The 21058-nt window shown below is 42.1% G+C and overlaps 1 protein-coding gene across 1 annotated transcript in view; it reads left to right on the top strand.

Moving 5' to 3' along the window:
• Positions 1-565: 565 nt before the first annotated feature.
• sh3bp2 (SH3-domain binding protein 2) overlaps positions 566-21058 on the top strand; it is a 119789-nt gene continuing 99296 nt past the window's right edge. The window contains exon 1 of the mRNA XM_048528238.2: positions 566-666. The gene's annotated coding sequence lies outside the window, so the exon portion shown is untranslated. The remainder of the gene's footprint in view (positions 667-21058) is intronic.

Here is a 21058-nt window from a genome sequence, read left to right as displayed (position 1 = left end):
GTGTAGATGTACACAAATGGGTCAGTGTATGAGTGTATAGATGTACACATGGGTCAGTGGTTGTGTGCTTGTAATGATGGTGTTGGCCTCATTTGACAGCTTCACCAGCATTTTGTTTCCAAACTTTTTGAAATCAGCTCAAATTCACTCCAAAGTGCAAAGCGAGAAGTGATTTGCGGTGCAGAGAGTTGAGGAGTCTTATCCATGATCCTAACTCTAGTTTCTATCACTGACTAGCTGTCAGTCAGTGTGCCCCCGGGTTCTGATGCTGCTCTTTATGTCCAGCGTTTACATGCTGAATGCAAAGGCCAGTGGCAACAGGAGTTTCGTGCCCAGGCTGCTCTCTGTCGGACACCCTACCTTGCCCCCTCGGCCAAACCCCCACCCCCAGGGTTAACTCCGGGGCAGCATTTACTCATTGCACCTGCAGTTTCTAACAGTTGCCCGACAAGGCGTCAGTGAGCTTTTTTTTTGAAAGCATAAAGTCAAACCCGTGCAAAGGAACTGAGTCAGCGGATTCAGTTGAGGAAGTTGAGAGAGAGAGAGAGAGAGACAGAGCAGTGTTGGCTCAGAGACTCAGCGAGTCAGTAGGACTGTTCGCATTCCGGATTTTAACATCGAGCTGCTGCCTTTCTAACTGACCACTCTTATGGAAGCTTTGCTCAGGTACAGTGCCATAGCTAGTGTCTTTCTTTTAATCAAAAAGAGAAGTCAAGACAGGTAGAGTTGAAACTTCAGAACAGAGGGAGAGATGAATTATAAACTCAGAGGCTTGTAGGTTGAGTTCTAACTACGCGTTTGGAAGGTTCGCCTCCAGATGTAGTGAAAATAGCGTTTGTCCCGGACATGAGTGGGACTGTGATCTGTCCCTTGTGCTTATTCAATGAGGTTACAGCCTGTTTACTGAGTGGAGATGAAAAACTAAACAGGGCGACAGAGAGCACAGGAACAGAAAACAAATGTCAATATTTACATTTCATAAATTATTTAAAGAATTTAAGGATTTGATGACCATTCGGCCCAATCCTAGTCTGGAAATTTAATATTAATTTGTTCTATTTTAAAATGAAATCCAGGAAAGGCTAGAAGCGCTGAGTATCCGTGAAGAGAGACTGGGACAAACTCATGGTGCTGTTGAGGACCCCTCACATTTTTTATTCACTCGTAGGATCTGGGTATCTCTGGCTGGGCCTGGAATTTATTGTCCGTCCTTAGTTGCCCATCAGAAGGTGGTTTGCGCTGCAGTCCACATATAGTGGGTTGACCCACAATGGTGTAAGCGAGGGAATTTCAGGATTTTGATCCAATGACAGTGAAGGAACAGGGGATGTATTTTCAAGTCAGGGCGGTGAGTGGCTCGGAGGGGAACTTGCAGGGGTGGTGTTTCCATGTATTTGTTGCTCTTGTCCTTCTAGATGGAAGTGGTCGTAGGTTTGGAAGGTGCTGCCTGAGAATCCTTGGTGAATTTCTGCAGTTCATCTTGTAGATGGTACACACTGCTGTTACTGGTGGAGGGAGTGAATGGTTCTGGGTGTAGTGCCAATCAAGCGGCTGCTTTGTCCTGGATGGTGTCAAGTTTCTTGAGTGTTGTTGGGGCTGCACCAATCCAGGCAAGTGGGGAGTATTCCATCACACTCCTGACTCATGCCTTGTAGATGTGGACAGGCTTTGGACAGTCAGGAGATGAATTAGTCGCCGCAGTATTCCTAGCCTCTGACCTGCTCTCATAGCCACCACATTTATGTGGCAAGTCCAGGTGAGTTTTTGGTCAATGGTAACCCCCAGAATGTTGATAGTGGGGGATTCAGTGATGTTAAAGCCATTGAATGTCAAAGGGCAGTGGTTAGATTGTCCATTATTGGAGATGGTCATAACCTGGCATTTGTGTGACACAATTGTTATTTGCTACTTGTCAGCCCAAGCCTGGAAATTGTCCAGATCCTGTTGCATTTGAATGTGGACTGCATCAGTATCTGAGGAGTTGTAAGTGGTGCTGAAAATAGTGCAATCATCAATGAACACCCCCACTTCTGACCTCATTTAATTTTAATTCACTCAGGGGAATAGGCATCACTGTTTGGGCCAGTGTTTATTGCCCATTCCTAGTTGCTCTTGAGAAGGTGGTAGTGTGCTGTCTTCTTGAACTGCTGAGGTCCACATGCTGAAGGATGACCCAACAATGTCGTTAGGGAGAGGATTCCAGTACTGTGATCCAGCGACAGTGAAGGAGTGGCAATATATTTCCAATTCAGGATGGTGAGTGGCTTGGAGGGGAACTTGCAGGGGGTAGTGTTCCCACCTAACTACTGGCTTTGTTCTTCAAGGTGGAAGTGGTTAGAAGTTTGGAAGGTGCTGTCTAAAGATCTTTATTTTGGAGACTAGGTCATTTATGAAGTAATTGAAGAGGGTTGGGCTGAGGACATGAACGTGAAGAACTCCTACAGAAATGTCCTGGAGCTGAGAAAACTGACCTCCAACGACAATGACCATCTTCCAATGTGCATATGACTCCAACCAGCAAACAGTTTGCCCCCAATGCCCATAGATTCAAGTTTTGTTAGGATTCCCTTATGCCACACTCAGTCATATGCAACCTTGATGCCACTCCTACCTCACCTCTAGAATTGAGCTCTTTTGTCTATGTTTGAACCAAGACTTGTAATTGGCCACATTGGATTTCGAGTCATGGAGATATAAAACACCGAAACAGACCCTTTGGCCCAACTTATCCACGCTGACCAGACATCCGATTCTGACCTAGTCCCATATGCCAGCATTTGGCCCATATCCCTCTAAGACCCTTCCTATTCATATACCCACCCAGATGTCTTTTAAACGCTGTCATTATACCAGCCTCCACCACTTCCTCTGGCAGCACATTCCATACATGCAAAACCCTTTGCGTGAGAAAGTTGCCCCTTAGGTGCCTTTTCTATCTTGCCCTACTTACCTTAAACCTATGCCCTCTAGTTTTTGATTCCCCATCCCAGGGAAAAGACCTTGTCTATTTACCCTATCCATGCCTCTCATGATTTTATGAACCTCTATAAGTGTCAGCCTCTGACAGTTGGGGGAAATAGCCCCAGTCTATCTCTCCCTATAGCTGAAACCCTCCAACCCTGGCAAAATCCTCATAAATCTTTCCTAAACCCTTTCAAGTTTCACAACATTTCTCCTTTGGAAGGGATGTGATAATGGGAATTGCAGATGCTGGAGAATCCAAGATAATAAAATGTGAGGCTGGATGAACACAGCAGTCCCAGCAGCATCTCAGGAGCACAAAAGCTGACGTTCTGGGCCTAGATGAAGGGTCTAGGCCCGAAACATCAGCTTTTGTGCTCCTGAGATGCTGCTGCGCCTGCTGTGTTCATCTAGCCTCACATTGTATTATCCTTTGGAAGGGAGACTGGTTGATGCTCTCAACCATCTCCACCTCAGTTCCACTGATGTAGATAAGAGCTATTTACCCTATCCATGCTCTTCTTTATTTTATAAATATCTTAAGATCACCCTTCAGTCCCTGATGTTTCAGGGAAGAGCCCCTGCCAATTTAGCATCTCTGTGTAGCTCAAACTCTTCAGTCCTATCACCATCCTTGTAAATCTTTTCTGCACCTTTTCAAGTTTAACAACATCTTTCCTGTAGAAGGGTGACCAGAATTGTATGCAGTATTTCAGAAGCGGCCTCATTAATGTCCTGTACAGCTGCAACATGACATCCCAACTCCTAAACTCTATGCACTGAACAATGAAGGCAAGCATGCCAAATGCCTTCATCACCATCATGCCTACCTACAGCTCCACTTTCAAGGACCTATGCTCCTGCACCCTTAGATCTCTTTGTTGGTAACACTCCCCAAGACTCTACCATTAACTGTATAGGCCCTGCCCTGGTTTCTTCACAAAATGCAACATCTCACATTTATCTAAATTAAACTTGGTCTGCCATTTCTCAGCCCATTGGCCCATCTAATCAGCTGTTGTACTCTGAGACAATCTTCTTCACTGTCCACTGCAACACCTATTTCGGTATCATCTGTAAACTTACCTAAATGATGAAAAGCAGTGGACTAGTACTGATCCTTGTGGCAACCACTGGTCACAAGCCTCCAGTCCAAAAAACTACCGTCCACCACCACCCTCTTTCTCCTACCTTCAACACTTTTATATCCAATTAGCTAGCTCCCCCTGGATTCTATGCAATCTAACGTTTCTAACCAGACTACTATGTGGAATCTTGTCAAATGCTTTGCTAAAGTCCGTATAGGCAATGTTTACTGCACTGCCTTCATTAATCTTCTTTGGCCCCCCTTCAAAGATCTGAATCAAGTTCGTCAGATACAATTTCCCATGTACAAAGCCATGCTGACTATTCCTAGTCAGTCCTTGCCTTTCCAAATGCATGTCAATTCTAACCCTCAGAATCCCCTCCAACAACTTACCCACCACTGATATAAAATTCACCGTTCTATGGTTCCCTGTTCTTTCCTTACAGTGTAAATAATGGCACCACATTAGCCAACCTTCAGTCTGCCAGCACCTCACCAAGTGGCTATTGAAGGGGCCCAGCAATCATTTCCCTAGCTTTCCACAGAGAGGTCTGGGAAACAAAGTTCTGATCAGGTCCAGGGAATTTATCTCCCTTTATGTGTGTTAAGTCCTCCAGTATCTGTTCTGCTGTAATATGAACTCTTTTCAAGATATCATTCTTTATTTCTCCAAGTTCCCTGGCTATCAAGTCCTTCTCCACATTAAGTACTGTGTACAGGACAGACCTGGGAAATTTTCCACATTGCTGTGTGGATACCAGTGTTGTAACAGTACAGGAACAGCTTGGCTAGGGGAGCAGCAAGTTCTGGAGCACAAGTCTTCAGTACTATTGCTGAAATGTTACAATAGACAATAGGTGCAGGAGTAGGCCATTCGGCCCTTCGAGCCAGCACCACCATTCATTATGATCATGGCTGATCATCCACAATCAGTCACAATGTTGTCAGGGCCCGTAGCGTTTGCTGTATCTAGCATCTCCAACCATTCCTCACTATCACGTGAAATGAATCGAATTGGCTGATGACTGATATCTGTAATGCTGGGGACCACTGGAAGAGGCCAAGATGAATCATCCTCTTGGCACTTCTGGCTGAAGATTACTGTGAAAGCTTTAGCCATATCTGTTGCACTGATGTGCTGGGCCCTTCCATCATTGATGATGGGGATATTTGTGGAGCTTCCTTCTCCAGTGAGTTGTTTAATTGTCCACCACCATTCACGACTGGATGCGCTGGGGCTGCAAAGCTTCGATGTGATTCATTGGTTATGGGGTCACCTCACCCTATCTATTATTTGCTGCTTATGCTGTTGGTGTGCAAGTAGTCCTGTTTGGTGGTGCCCGCAGGTTTACACCTCATCTTCAGGTATGCCTGGTGCTGCTTCTGGCATGCTTTCCTGCACTGTCCATTGAACCAGGGTTGATCCCCTGGCTTGATGGTAATGGTTGAGTGGGGGATATGCTTGGCCATGAGGTTACAGATTGTGCTGGAGTACAGTCCTGATGCTGTTGATGGCCCACAGCACCTCATATATGCCCAGTCTTGAGCTGCTAGATCTGTGAAAAGTCTGTCCTGTTTAGCACGGTGATAGTGCCACACAACACGATAGAGGTTATTCTCAATGTGAAGGTGGGACTTTGTCTCCACAAGGATTGTATGGTGGTCACTCTTACTGATACTGTCATGGAGAGATACACTGCAGCTGGAAGATTGGTGAGGATGAGATCAAGTATGTTTTTCCCTCTTGCTCTTTCCCTCACCACCTGCTGCAGACCCAGTCTAGCAGGTATGTCCTTTAGAAACCGACCAATTCAGTCAGTAGTACTTCTGCTGACCCACTCTTTGTGGTGGACTTTGAAATCCCCTTCCCAGAGTACATTTTGCACCCTTGCCACCTTCAATGCTTCCTTCCAGAGTTGTTCAACATGGAGGAGTACTGATTCATCAGCAGAAGGAGGGCTGTACATGATATCCAGAAGGTTTCCTGATTAACCTGAAGCCATGAGACTTCATGGGATTCCATGTCAATGTTTAAGACTCGCAGGGCAAATCCCTTCTGACTGCAAGATAACAAAGTCTGAAACTGGATGAACACAGCAGGTCAAGCAGCTTCTCAGGAGCACAAAAGCTGACGTTTCGGGCCTAGACCCTTCATCAGAGAGCTCTGATGAGCCCTCTCTGCTGAAGGGTCTAGGCCCGAAATGTCAGCTTTTGTGCTCCTGAGATGCTGCTTGGCCTGCTGTGTTCATCTAGCTTCCAACTTTATTATCTTGGATTCTCCAGCCTCTGCAGTTCCCGTTATCTCTCCCTTCTGACTGCATCGCACTTTGCCAGTGGGACAGGGCATATTCAGAGATGGTAATGGTGGTGTCTGGGATATTGTCTGTGAGGTATGATTCCACGAGTATGACTATGTCAAGCTGTTGCTTGACTAATCTGTGAAACAGCTCTCCCAATTTTGGCACGAGCCGCCAGATGTTAGTGAGGTGGACTTTGCAGGATCAATAGAGCTGTTTCTGCCATTGCCTTTTCTGGTGCCCAGGATGATGCCATGTGGTCTGTGCAGTTTCATTTCTTTGAGACTTCATAGTGATTATTACAACTGAATGGCTTTCTATGCCATTTCAGGGAGCAGTTGAGAGTCTAGCAAATTGCTATGGGGTCTGAAGCCATACAAAGGCCAGACAAGGTGAGGATGTCCCCGAAAGATATTAGTGAACCATATGGGTTTTTCCAACAATTGACAGTGGTTTCATGATTGTCAATAGATTCTTAATTCCAGATGTTCTTTACTGAATTCACATTCCACAATCTGTCATGGTGGGATTCAAATCTGGGCCTTCAGAACATTAGCCAAGTTTCTGGTTTTATTGGCTAGCGATACCATTAGGCTATTGCCTCCTTCCACATTACCGTCTTGATGAATATTTCCAGTTTTTTTTGTGGTTTTATTCCACATTCCAACAAATGGTATTTACATAAAATCAGGACGTTACTCTCTAAACCTTTCCTCTCTTTGAAATTTCATCTGTCTTGATAACCTGTCTTGAATAGTACAGTAGTACAATAGTTTGGAAAGGTAAATCAGATGTTAGCAATCATTGTTAGACAGATGGAGTATTAACATATAGTTGTCTTCCTACACTTGCACAGAGCTGTGAGTAGAGACTGTACCTAAAGTATTGCAGACAGTTTTGAATAAGTTCCTTACATTTCTAATCAACCTGTTCAGACACACCACTGGAGCAGGTGGGACTTGAACCCAGAGTTGGAACACTACACTGTGCCAAAAGACTCCTCAAAAAGAAAGATGTACTTGCATTGGAGACAATGCAGAAAACATGTACTCAACTGATCCTGGGATGGAGGGGTTATCTTAGGAGGAAGCTTTGAACAGTTAGGCCCGTATCCCCTGGAGTTTTGAACAATGAGAGTAAATCAGTTAATGGACAGAAAGGTGAATGGAAACCAAATAAAACTGTGGATGCTATAAGAGATAATGGGAACTGCAGATGCTGGAGAATTCCAAGATAATAAAATGTGAGGCTGGATGAACACAGCAGGTCAAGCAGCATCTGAGATGCTGCTTGGCCTGCTGTGTTCATCCAGCCTCACATTTTATTATCTGTGGATGCTATAAATCAGGAAAAAAATAAAACAAAGAAAAACATTTCTTCTCAGATGCTGCCAGATCTGCTGAGCTTTTCCAGCAATTTTGTTTTTGTTGTTGAGAAAGAAGTATGGGTTAGATCAAGAGTAGACGTTCAGGATTTCTAGGTATAGATAGAGGGAGGAAATGGTCAAGTACCTGTCCAGACAATGGCAACTGAAGACACAACAGTTTTCTCCACAGCACCCACTGATTCAAAGTATTTCCAATAATTTATACTATTGTTAGCTTTCTTCAGCACCACTTAAACTTTTCATTTCTCCTAAACGGACAGTATTTGACAGAATTTCTTACATTGGTAGTGATATTGAAAAACTTCCATTTCTGTGGTGTTTTTCAAAACTTATGGCTGTTCCAAAGTAGTTAATGAATTGCTTTCGACCTGTTGTTTCACAAGCGTACAATTCCCAGAACTCTGCATTCCAATTAATTTTGGCCTTTTCAACATTCCCTGATTTGAGTCACCATTGATGGCCTCAATCAATCCAAGTGCTAAAGTCTGGAATTTCCGCTTCTCTCTCCCTCTTTAAGGTGCTCTTCAAAAATGTACCTGTTTGATTAATGTCAACTTATGAGCTAATTCCTGGAAAGTACCTCGGGCTGTTTGCTTATCTAAAAGGTGCTACGTAAATCGGAGTTCCGGATGTTGTTGGGATGTGGGAAGTGAAGCAACCGATAAACAGAGAGGAAGCAACCACAGACTGGAAGGAGCTAATTTGCATTACTGATATTGGTTGAGGGACAATTATTGCTAAGAATTTCAGGAAGAAATCCCCTGCTCTTTGATACAGGACCATCGGGCTTCCAAACACATTGCACTGATTGTCAGTCTGGATTTTTTGTACAAGTTTCTGGAAATGGATTTTAAATCATGCCTCCAAGGTTACTAACAGCCAAGGTTAACAACTATCTCAGTGACATGTACTATAGTGTTGATAAAAGAAATGAAATCTGCCAGTTGGAAAAATATTGATAATGTAAACCAAATAATTGGCACTATTTTACGAATTGCTCCACTGATCTATTTTAACTGTATGACCAAGTTTTGTCTTTAATTTTTATTAGTTCACGGCTTATGAAAATCACTGGTTAGGCCAGTATTTATTGCCCACCAATAAATGTCCTCATTGCTTCTTCAACTGATGCAATTCATTTGATGTGGGAATACCTACATCAGGATTTTGACCCAGTGACAGTGAAGATGCAGAGACATATTTTCAATTCGGATAGAATGTGTTTTGGGTTTGGTTTGGGAATGGTGTGGTTTGGGTTTGGGTTTGGGTTTGTGAATTTGGGTTTGACTGGGATGATTTGACCCCAACAGCCCCAACCAACTTCCCCTGTTCTTCAGGCCAATGGAGAATTTGTTTGATTACCACTGACTTCATGAAGTTGGTTTCAATAACTCAGCTGTTTCTTTTGCATTCATGCTGGGCTTCACCTTCATTGAGGAGAGGGTTGTTCATAAATTCACATCTTATTCCTTGTTTAATTGTCCACCACCATCCAAGACTGTTGTTTATTTATTCAGGAATGGGGACATTGCTGGCTGAACCAGGATTTATTGCCCATCCATAGTTGCCCCTGAGAAGGTGGTGATGGATGTCTTCTTGGACCACTGCAGTCCATGTGCTGAAGGGAGACCCACAATGCCCTTAGTGAGGGAATTCCAGGATTTTGGCATTTTATTAGTGTCTGATTTAATGTGCACGCAGAGGTATCAAGTGAGACAGAAAGGACTATTTAACTGTCACCAATCATACTCATCGCCTGAAGTCCCCTATCAGATGAAATCATTTCTCTGATTATTTTGAAAACACTGATTCAAGTCAGATTAATCTGACCTGTTCCTAAGGAACTCTCCAAAACCACTGTGCAGTGGGAGAGGCAATGGGAATGGACTTGTAGGTTGTGCTTTCCCTGGGCCAGCTGAATGGGCTCAATAGCCTACCTTGAGGTGAAAGGTATTCTCCAGAAACTTCTTTTGGGATTTCATTGATTGAGATAGGGTGGATGACTTGGTTGCTTCTGAGATATTCACCAATTCTGGAGTGGCAGGTAATGACACTGAACTAAATATCTCATCCGTCTTCCCCCATGAGGCAGGCTCTGTCACCAGGGGCCCAGGTTCACTAGGAGGCCTAATGATAGTGGGGCAAAGCAAGACGTGATTCTGAGATGACCTACTACAATTTACTCTCTTCCTTGAATTCACTTTTCTTTTCTTACATTCATTCTTTTGTTCTGTCATAACATCCCTGCATTGTTTCCACTGCAGTGTATTTACATGTTGTAGTGAACTCTTTAATACATCAACGCAAAAGGAGGAAAATGTTACTTGTAATTTATTTGAAATTGGCATTACTGAAAAAAAAGTTGGTTAAATGTTAACATTGTTTTTGGTTCAGCAGCTCCTGCCAGAATGGTCATGCGGTGTTGTCCTATCACACTGTGGTTTTGTCCTTCAGAAGGGTCAGATTTCTGTACAGTTGTGCCCTCAGTTTCTGTTGAACCTTAGCCATTTTAGTTCTTGCTTTAAGTTGAGGTGGTAACATTTGATCATGAGCAAAGAGTTCTCCACAGTGCCCTGGCAACATTCAACCTTCTATGAACCTCATCTAAAAAGTACAAACTAATATACGGCTTATTCTTCCATTGATCCTGATATCACACCTTTGAAGAGTCCATAGGTAGATTCAAGACAGAGAATCTAGAATAAAGATTGCTGTTTAAAAATCTTTGGTCACTCATTTAAAACAGAAAATGAGGTGAAATCTTCTCTCTAAGGGTTGTGAATCTTTGGTTCGCAACAAACAACTGCACCTCCCACTCGCAAACCATTTCCACTCCCCCTCCCATTCTTCAGATGACATGTCCATCATGCGCCTCCTGCAGTGCCACAATGATGCCACTCGAAGGTTGCAGGAATAGCAACTCATATTCCGCTTGGGACCCCTGCAGCCTAATGGTATCAATGTGGACTTCACCAGCTTCAAAATCTCCCCTTCTCCCACCGCATCCCTAAACCAGCCCAGTTCGTCCCCTCCCCCCACTGCACCACACAACCAGCCCAGCTCTTCCCCTCCACCCACTGCATCCCAAAACCAGTCCAACCTGTCTCTGCCTCCCTAACCTGTTCTTCCCCTCACCCATCCCTTCCTCCCACCCCAAGCCGCACCTCCATCTCCTACCTACTAACCTCATCCCACCTCCTTGACCTGTCCGTCTTCCCTGGACTGACCTATCCCCTTCCTACCTCCCCACCTATACTCTCTCCACCTATCTTCTTTTCTCTCCATCTTCGGTCCGCCTCCCCCTCTCTCCCTATTTATTCCAGAACCCTCACCCCATCCCCTTTTCTGATGAAGGGTCTAGGCCCGAAACGTCAGCTTTTGTGCTCCTGAGATGCTGCTGGGCCTGCTGTGTTCATCCAGCCTCACATTTTATTATCTTGGATTCTCCAGCATCTGCAGTTCCCATTATCAGTGAATCTTTGGAACTTGCTTTCTGAAAAGATAGTGAAAGCACAGTTCTTGGATATTTTTAAGGCAGAGGTAGATAGATGCTTGCTGAGCAACTGAATGAAAGCTTATAAGGAGTAGGCAAGAATGAGGATTTGAGCTTATAATCAGATCAATTATCATCTCAATGAGTGGTGGTGCAGACTCAAGGGCTGATTAGCCTACTCCTCCTTACTCCTATGTTCATAAAGCACAGAAACTGGTCATTTCGACCATCCTGTTCATGTCAGCTCTTTAAAAAGCTATCTAATTAATCCACTCCCCTTCACCTTTTCTCCATGGCAATGCAAAATTCATGCCAATTGTATATCAATTAAAATTCAGTTAGCTTTTGAAAGTTGTTGACTTATTTTGGAAAGTTCCTGCCACATTTTCCTAAATAAAGGTTTCTGAGTAATTCAGAGCATCCTAAAAATTCACAGCACAAAAAGATACCATTCAGTCAAATGTATCCAGGCTTTATCTTTCAAAACCAATATTTATGCAAGTTGTGCTGCAGTAACTCACCAATGTTCCTTAAACAGCACATTCCAAACTTATCTCCTTATCTAGAAGGATAAAGGCAGAACGTGGATGGGAACACCACCCCCTGCAAGATTCCCTCCAAGCCACTCACTATCCTGACTTGGAAATATATCGCTGTTTCTTCAGCGTTGCTGGGTCAAAATCCTGGAATTCCCTCCACAATGACATTGTAGGTGCATCTACAGTAAATGGACTGCAGTAGTATAAGAAAGCAGTATAACAACACTCTCTTTGTGGCAACAGGTAATGGGCTGTAATAGAGGAATTGTTATGGTGTGGAAGAGGCCATTCAGCCCATCAAGTCTGTACAATTAGAGTGGGAAGAAAAGATCTTTATGTGAGCTGATGCAATACTTGTGGAGATTGAATGGAGACTATGAGTAACCGGATGCAAGGCAGCAAATTGGAGTAAAGATATTACAGCAGTAAGCAAAAAATGTTAACTTTAGAAATATATCTATTGTATTCAGAATGAAGTAGCCACTATCTTTATTTGCCAGATTGTACAAGTATTTGCCTTGCAAATGTACTTGATTCAAAAAATGTCAGTCTTCAAATAAAGGTTGGGCTTAATTGGTTGAAAATAAACAAAAGAATTTTCACTTTAACACCTTTCACAGGCTCAGGATGTTCTAAAGTGCGTTAAAGCCAATAAAGTGCTTTTGAAGTTCAACACTACATTATGATGCAGGAAATGAGTGTACTGCAAGCTTGCAGGCACAGCGTGATAATCAGTTTTAGTAATGTTGTTTCAGGGATAAAGACTGCCCATGATACTGGGGGACAATTTCCTTCCTTTTCTTCCAAATATTACCCATGCAATCTTTAACAGCTATCTTTGTTTGTGAGATGTGAGTGGCTGGGCCCGTATTTGTTGTCTATCTCTGCCTGCCCTGGGAAGTGGTGAGCTGCCTTCTGCAACCTCATGTTGTGGAGGTGCTGGTGCTAGACTGGGGTGGACAAGGTCAGAAATCACATGACACCGGGTTATAATCCAACAGGTTTATTTAAAGCTACAAGCTTTCAGACCCTCAGTCCTTCTTCAGGTGTTAATGAGAGAGGTAGTATCAGACACAGAATTTATAAGTAAAAAATCAAAGGTTCACATCATTGATGAGGATGCACTAAACAAACCTAAGATGCTGTTAAATCTTTAATCAGTTGGAAGCTTTTAATGATTAATACATATATGTAAATCCCAGAATTCCTTTCAAGTCACGTTCCTGAGAGAACTAAAGGTTTTATCAGTGTAAAGAAGGGTGACATTTTAGGTCAGACAATGTATGTTCATTGTGAGAACTTGTTTAGAATCTTTTGTGTTTTAGTTTGGAATCAGACTGGTTTTATTTCTAAAGTGGGGGATTTTAAAATGCCACATTGACTGACTGTTCATAAATTGTGTGTTTTTGAATAAAATAGAATGTATCTGCAAATGAAAATTCACCCCATAGATTCATGTGCATGTGCATGTGTGTGTGTGTGTGTGCATGTGCATGTGCATGTGTGTGTGTGTGAGAGAGAGTACTCATTCGTCAGGCAAAGCAGCAGAGTTCAGAAAGCTTGTGATTTCAGATAAACCTGTTGGACTATTAGCTGGTGTCATGTGATTTCTGACTTTCGCCACTCCAGTCTAATATCGGCACCTCCACATCATGACTGCTATATGTCAGCGGTGGAGAAAGTGCATGTTTCAGTTAATGGGTGTGTTAGGGAATTGACTGATGAAGAAAGATTTTAGGTATCTTAACATGGGAAAGAAGTACCTGGAAATGCCTTTTAATTTTTTTTAAACTATGTCAATTTGAAATATTGCTGTAACTTAATTAGTAAGACTGGATCTGTTCCAAGACTCCTTAGACTCTAGAAAATTCCCAGAGGGCTAGAAAAGTACCAACGTAACACCTCTATTTAAAAAAGAAAGGTGACAAAAAAAGCAGGTAACTAAAGGTTTGCAGGAACAGCAACTCATATTCCGCCTGGGAACCCTGCAGCCATATGGTATCAATGTGGACTTCACCAGTTTCAAAATCTCCCCTTCCCCCACTGCATCCCTAAACCAGCCCAGTTCATCCCCTCCCCCCACTGCACCACACAACCAGCCCAGCTCTTCCCCCCCACCCACTACATCTCAAAACCAGTCCAACCTGTCTCTGCCTCCCTAACCGGTTCTTCCTCTCACCCATCCCTTCCTCCCACCCCAAGCCGCACCCCCAGCTACCTACTAACCTCATCCCACCTCCTTGACCTGTCCGTCTTCCCTGGACTGACCTATCCCCTCCCTACCTCCCCACCTACACCCTCTCCACCTATCTTCTTTACTCTCCATCTTCGGTCCGCCTCCCCCTCTCTCCCTATTTATTCCAGTTCCCTCCCCCCATCCCCCTCTCTGATGAAGGGTCTAGGCCCGAAACGTCAGCTTTTGTGCTCCTGAGATGCTGCTTGGCCTGCTGTGTTCATCCAGCCTCACATTTTGTTGTCTTGGAATCTCCAGCATCTGCAGTTCCCATTATCTCTCGGTAACTAAAGGTCAGTTGGATTAACATTTGCTACTGGGAAATTCTTAGAGTTTATTATAAATAATGTAACAGCAGAACATTTAAAAATACATAATATGATCAAGCAGAATCACCATGGTTTCGCTATGTTTGTAAAATAAGTGGGAAGGCAATGTGAAGAGGACTAAAGAATTGGGGAGAGATATAGATAGGTTAAACGAATGGGCAGAAATTGGCAGATGGAAAATAATGTGGGCAAATGTGAGGTTGTGCACTTTGGCAGGAAGAATAGAGGAGTTGAATATTATTTAAATGGAGAAAGACTGTAGAAAGCTACAGAACAGAATGATTTGGGAGGTAGTGAGAACGGCTGATATCCTTCTGGTACCTCTGTTTGATATAATGATCTGTCATTGGAGTACAGTAATCAGTTACTTGCACTACTGCAGATTTCTGCTACAGCTACTGCTGTGATTTTCAGCATGATTGCTGAAAGTATTCCTAAAATAACTGTTTTCCAGCTTTCATAAGACCATAAGATGTAATAGCAGAAGTGGGTCATTCAGCCATCAAGTCTGCTCTGCCATTCAATGAGGTCATGGCTGATCTTATAATTTTCAATTCCACTTTCCTGCCTTTACCTCAAAATACTGGATTCTCTTACTCATTAAAAATCTATCTGTCTCAGCCCTGAATATATTTAATGACCCAGCCTCAACAGTGAACTGTGATAAAGAATTCCACAGATTTACAACCATCTGACAGAAGAAGTTCCTCGCCTCTATCATATAAGTGCAAACCCTCATTCTGAGATTATATCCTTTGGTCCTAGACTCTCCCATGAGCACCATCCTTCAAGAGCACCACCCCTTTTCCCAATTATTTCCCATCACTTCAAGCAGGTCTAAATGCCGACACCTCTAAATCAAGAATCAAGCAACTGCTGTAAAAATAGCATCACAAATTAGGAGAAGTTGAGCAATCTAAGCATCCTTTTGTTTTTGTATTTGCAAGAAGAGGTTACATTTCCTTTAACTGTACTTCCTGATATCTTTTACAGTTTTAATATTTCAATACCATGGCAGCAGGATTGTACCGTAAGTGTGTGCTGTATTATAATAACTTAAAAGCAGAAATGAGCAATAGAGGATCAGGTCATGACAACGTGCATGGGCGGATCAATGATAGCACAATTACTGCCACATTGCCCTCATATCACAGAGCACAGCCATCCTTGCCAGAGCTAGGACCTGGGCAGTAACTGGGAGCAGACATGGAAGAAGAGATCATACAGTACATCACAAGAATTAGTCAGAGTATTGGAAAGACAATGAAAACTTAATCCACAGATCTAAAGAGTATACAAGGGGAGAGGAATATGGGGGTTCATGTGACAGGACGTACTCAGAGGGTCATTCGCAAAGTAAATGGGATCTGCAACTTCAGGAGCAGAAATATAGCACAGAAAAGCAAGAAAGTTGTGCTGAAATGCTGACATCTGATTATCCCATAATTAGTGTATTGTCTCCAGTTCTGGTTATGACAGTTTAATGAGGATATGAGGAGATCTGAAAGGGCAAAGGGGAGTTTTACCACAATATTTTTGCATCGAGGGATTTTAGTTAACAGAACACAGGGAGAAGCAATGGAGATTGACAGGAAATTTTATAGAAAGACTGATAGTTTTGGATAGGGCATGTTATTCCAATCAGTTGAGTGGAGAAAATCTCATGTCAGAGAATCATTTCTTTCCCTCATTAAAACCATGCTCTTTGCAGTCCATGTGGGGGTAAAAAATTAAAGTCTGATATTATTATTGTTCTACTTTCATTATATATCTCTGTAATTTATGAACAAATTGGCTTAACTTCGTCTCCTAGCAATATAACAACTCTGTCTCTGTTCGTCAAATGAGATCTAATAGATGCAGTCCCCAAACCAGGTAGTTTAACAGTCTCAGCAGAGAGACCAAATATTTAGGATTGAGCTGAGGAGGAATTTCTTGACTTAAAGGCTTGCAAATCCCTAGTATTCTCTACCTTAGGGGGTTAAAGATACACCATTGTCAAATATATTTAAAGCCAAGGTTAACTGATTTTTGTCCTCTCACTGAATCAAGAGAAACGAGGAACAGTAGATTTAAAGCCCAAGATTAACCAAATTTGTACTGACTAACAGAAGTAGCTCAACAGGCTTTCTGCTTGCCTCCATTTTCCATGGTAACATCTCTCACAGTTCACTTACCTACTAATCAAAACTCTCCTTTCTTGCAGGAAAATGTTGATTTTCCACTTAAATTGGTGTTGCCCGAATGAATGAAACACAAAAAACTTCAACAAAACATGCCTTTATTTAGCAATGTTTAAGTTCTTGTTGTAGCCTGGCTTGTAAACCCAAACTACAAACTTGGTTAGGCCAAGAGATTGTTTAGATTAGGCTCAGTATACTATTTCTGCACTTGACTAGTGACCAAGTCACATGTTCAAGCAGATCCTGACTTCTCATCTTCAACATGTTACCTCAATGGGTAATCAAAGGATAGGAGAGTGGGAAGGTGGCGTTGAGCTAGAATTGCTACGATCCTATGAAATGGCAGTGTAGATTCAAAGGGTAAAACTCCCCTTTGCCCTTTCAGATCTCCTCATATCCTCATTAAACTGTCATAACCAGAACTGGAGACAATACACTAATTATGGGATAATCAGATGTCAGCATTTCAGCACAACTTTCTTGCTTTTCTGTGCTATATTTCTGCTCCTGAAGTTGCAGATCCCATTTACTTTGCGAATGACCCTCTGAGTACGTCCTGTCACATGAACCCCCATATTCCTCTCCCCTTGTATACTCTTTAGATCTGTGGATTAAGTTTTCATTGTCTTTCCAATACTCTGACTAATTCTTGTGATGTACTGTATGATCTCTTCTTCCATGTCTGCTCCCAGTTACTGCCCAGGTCCTAGCTCTGGCAAGGATGGCTGTGCTCTGTGATATGAGGGCAATGTGGCAGTAATTGTGCTATCATTGATCTGCCCATGCACGTTGTCATGACCTGATCCTCTATTGCTCATTTCTGCTTTTAAGTTATTATAATACAGCACACACTTATGGTACAATCCTGCTGCCATGGTATTGAAATATTAAAACTGTAAAAGATATCAGGAAGTACAGTTAAAGGAAATGTAACCTCTTCTTGCAAATACAAAAAAAACAGGATGCTTAGATTGCTCAACTTCTAATTTGTGATGCTGTTTTTACAGCAGTTGCTCGATTCTTGATTTAGAGGTGTCAGCATTTAGACCTGCTTGAAGTGATGGGAAATAATTGGGAAAAGGGGTGGTGCTCATGAAGGATAGAGGGAGTTGCTATCCTATGTATCCAGGTCTCTGTTTCTGCACCTGTTCAAAATTGCATCTTTTAGTTTACGCTAAGTAATCTAGATTGATATTTCAGTGCAGCATTGAGAAAATGCTCCCTTCCTGAAGTTGCCATCTTTTAATTTAACCGTCAAATCATGTCACCAAAAATCAGATGAACAGCCCACTTTGCTTCTTGCTGATTTTAGAACTTTGGATTGGTTGATGCATTTTCCTGCCAAACAACAGTGACAATGCTTCATAAATGAGCCGGGTGTGAAGAAAGTGTAAGTTCTTTATCTTATATTAGCAGTGCGAGACTCAACTGAAAAATGCAACCAACGTTTGTTGTCAAGTAAAGTCCCTATCACTGAAAGTTTCCCTTCACATTTTTTTTTTTGCCTGTTTGGTTGCAAATGAGACTGAGGCGTCCAGAAACTGGCAGCTTCTGCTTTTGTACATTAGTTTCACAAAATGTACAGGATGAGACAATGGAATTGGGAGCCAGCAGCCAGGAGATTGCAAGGCAGTAGGACAGGGGGAAGTGTCATTACCAGCTCTGTTTGACTACACTCCTGGCAGTTTCACCATTTGCCCCATCTGTTCACAGGCATATTATATCTCTTTTGCAGTATTTCTTATAGCAAAGAAATGGAAGGGATCAACAAAAATTAAATAAAACCATGTTTTAAAAACGCTGATGCTTTTTTCTGCCCCAGCTGCCTATAACAGGGCCCGGGTAATTAATCTTGAAATGTTTCTGTTTCAATCAATAACATGAATGTTGCCAACTGTAGTTGGCAGAGTTACAAGTGGCCCAATCATGACATGTGACCATGTGACCCTCAGTCATGTGACAGCTGCAATTATTACAGCTTTGAAAAGATTGTGTTCACTGTAAGTGTGATGCATGAATTTTTGAGGAGCAGTTGTTATGGCTTTAACCAGCGGGCAACCTGAGGGATTGTACAGTCATGAGGGAATTGGTGAAGAGGGAGACTATATAATCACAGCATCTGTGGGGAGAAATCAGAGTCAATGTTACAGGTCGAGTGACCCTTTCACAGAACTCAGAGGAATTGACTATGCTCATGCTAGTAAAAAACAGTTCTGGGGAAGGGTCACTCAACCCGAAAAGTTTATTCCGATTTCTCTCCATAGGTCCTGCCAGACCTGTCAGTCCAGCAATTTCTGAGATAACTAGGAGTAGAGCTGGATTAACACAGCGGGCCAAGCAGCATCAAAGGAGCAGGCAAGCTGACGTTTCGGGCCTAGGCCAAATGGCCTCCTGCTGCACTGTGAAATTCTAAATTCTGTATGACTCTATGACCTTACTGCTATTTTAGGAGATGTCTGTGCACAATTTGGTAAAACCCTGCACATGTACAGTGGTCAGAATTTAAGGTTAAACTTCCTGTGGCACAGAAAATGAGAAAACTGAAACTCAGGCATTGTTGAAGCCCACAGACAATGAGATTTGACAAGGGCCATGATCATGCTTGCAGATTTTTCAATGAATGTTGATCAGGCTCAATGGGTTAGAACGCAGGCAAACAGCTGGCAGTTGTTCTGTTTAAGTCAGGCAAAGTGACCCATTTGATGTGGGGAGACAAAAACATTTTAATTTTTATATTATATGAAGGCTAGTTATATAGATGGAGTGTGTGCAATGGTTAGTATTGTTCTGCATTGTGCCTTGATGTCTGTGACATAGAGGATGAAGAATTCATCACCACCTCATCTTAGTAAATGTTCCCTTGGTTAGACAAGAGCATATTTGACAAACATATTGTTCACCTATTAAAGGAAGGACATAGTGCATCCCAGGGAACATAACAATATCTTGCATGTACTAACAGGGCAGTGTGAATTAGTCTAGACACATAAGTGGAATGGATCCATTTACAGTAGTGGCTTGAGTACATTGATCATGATAAAGTATCTGCAGCTGAAATTTACAACACCTGTGAACCTGAAATTATACCTTTGAAGTATTGCTGAGCCATACTTCCATAGGAATTAAAAGTAGAAGACCATCCAATTGTTATTTACTTTGGTTAGGAAACTTTAAAAGAAAGTCTTGCATGTATACAGTATCTTTTATAACCGTGGGACATCATAATTAAGCATTTTGCAGCCAGTGAAGTACCTTTGAAGTGAAAATGAAATACAGAGGATACTGGAAGTCTGTATTAACATAGGAAGTGCTGAAAATACTCTGACACATATCTATGCAAAGAGGTATATAGAATGTTTCCAGCTGATGACCTTTCATCAGAACTGGAGAAGGTTAGAGATGGGATAACAAGGTGTTTGGATGAACACAGCAGGTTAAGCAGCATCAGAGGAGCAGGAAAGCTGAAATTTCTGAAGAAGCCTGAAACGTAAGCTTTCCCGCTCCTCTGATGCTGCTTGGCCTGCTGTGTTCATCCAGCTCTACACCTCGTTATCTCAGATTCTCCAGCGTCTGCAGTTCCTGCTATATCTGAAGGTTAGAGATGGGCCATGATGGTGATAAAATATGGACTTTTGATTTTCAAAGTCAATCATCTTATTTTAGTACCTGGGGCCTTCATGGACTAAAATTATTTTAAAGGAGAAAAAAAATCCTGTCTTAAAATGGCCACTGCAATCAGCAGACCACACAGGTTAATCAAGCTTTGTGACACCAAACTGACCTAAACAAAATCATGTGAATTGAAATTAATATTTTTGATCAAAAGATATTGAAACTTGTTCTTTCCAGTTGAGCACAAAGAAACCCTCACCACTTTTCATGCTTTACAAATACATGATAAATTTCATATATTGTGGATGACACCTTCTTCTTGAATTATTAAGCTTGAAAATAAGAAAGTCTGATGTTGGAAATCATAACCAGTTGTACTTGAAGGAGCTGCTTTTGCAGCACTGAAGAGATGTATTTACGTTCTTTTTGGTGCAAGGCATACCTCAATCCAATTAAATTAGTTCATTAGTTCACCAGAAATAACAAGGAATCAATTTCAAGGTTTTCTAGGACCCAGTTAGAGAAGGTGATCTCTCAGCTGCTCAAAAAGAAGTGCCCAGTGACAGATCTGATAAAGAGAAAACATCTGAACAGCGAGGATTTAAAAGACAACTGAAATATTCACTCCACCTGGAAATACAAGACTCAGTTAAACAACTGCAGCCTCAAATTAAAACTTTCAAACCACAAATATTTTAAATTGTATGTTCCTTCGATCTTCCTTTGGAACTGGACTTTGTCCTTTTTTACAATGTTGTACATTTGTGCTAGTACATTAGACATTGCATCATTTTTACTTTTTCCATAGATAATAAAACTGTTCATACTTTCACTCTGAGAATAAACCTTGAAATTGGTTCCTTATTACTTCTGATGAACTATTGAACTACATTTAATTGGACTGAGGAATGCCTTGCACTAAAAAGACATAAACTTT

The sequence above is a fragment of the Stegostoma tigrinum genome, chromosome 3 (assembly GCF_030684315.1).
Source record: "Stegostoma tigrinum isolate sSteTig4 chromosome 3, sSteTig4.hap1, whole genome shotgun sequence".
NCBI lineage: Eukaryota > Metazoa > Chordata > Chondrichthyes > Orectolobiformes > Stegostomatidae > Stegostoma > Stegostoma tigrinum.
Note: the sequence above shows the minus strand (reverse complement) of the source record. Positions and strands in the feature narration are given on the sequence as shown.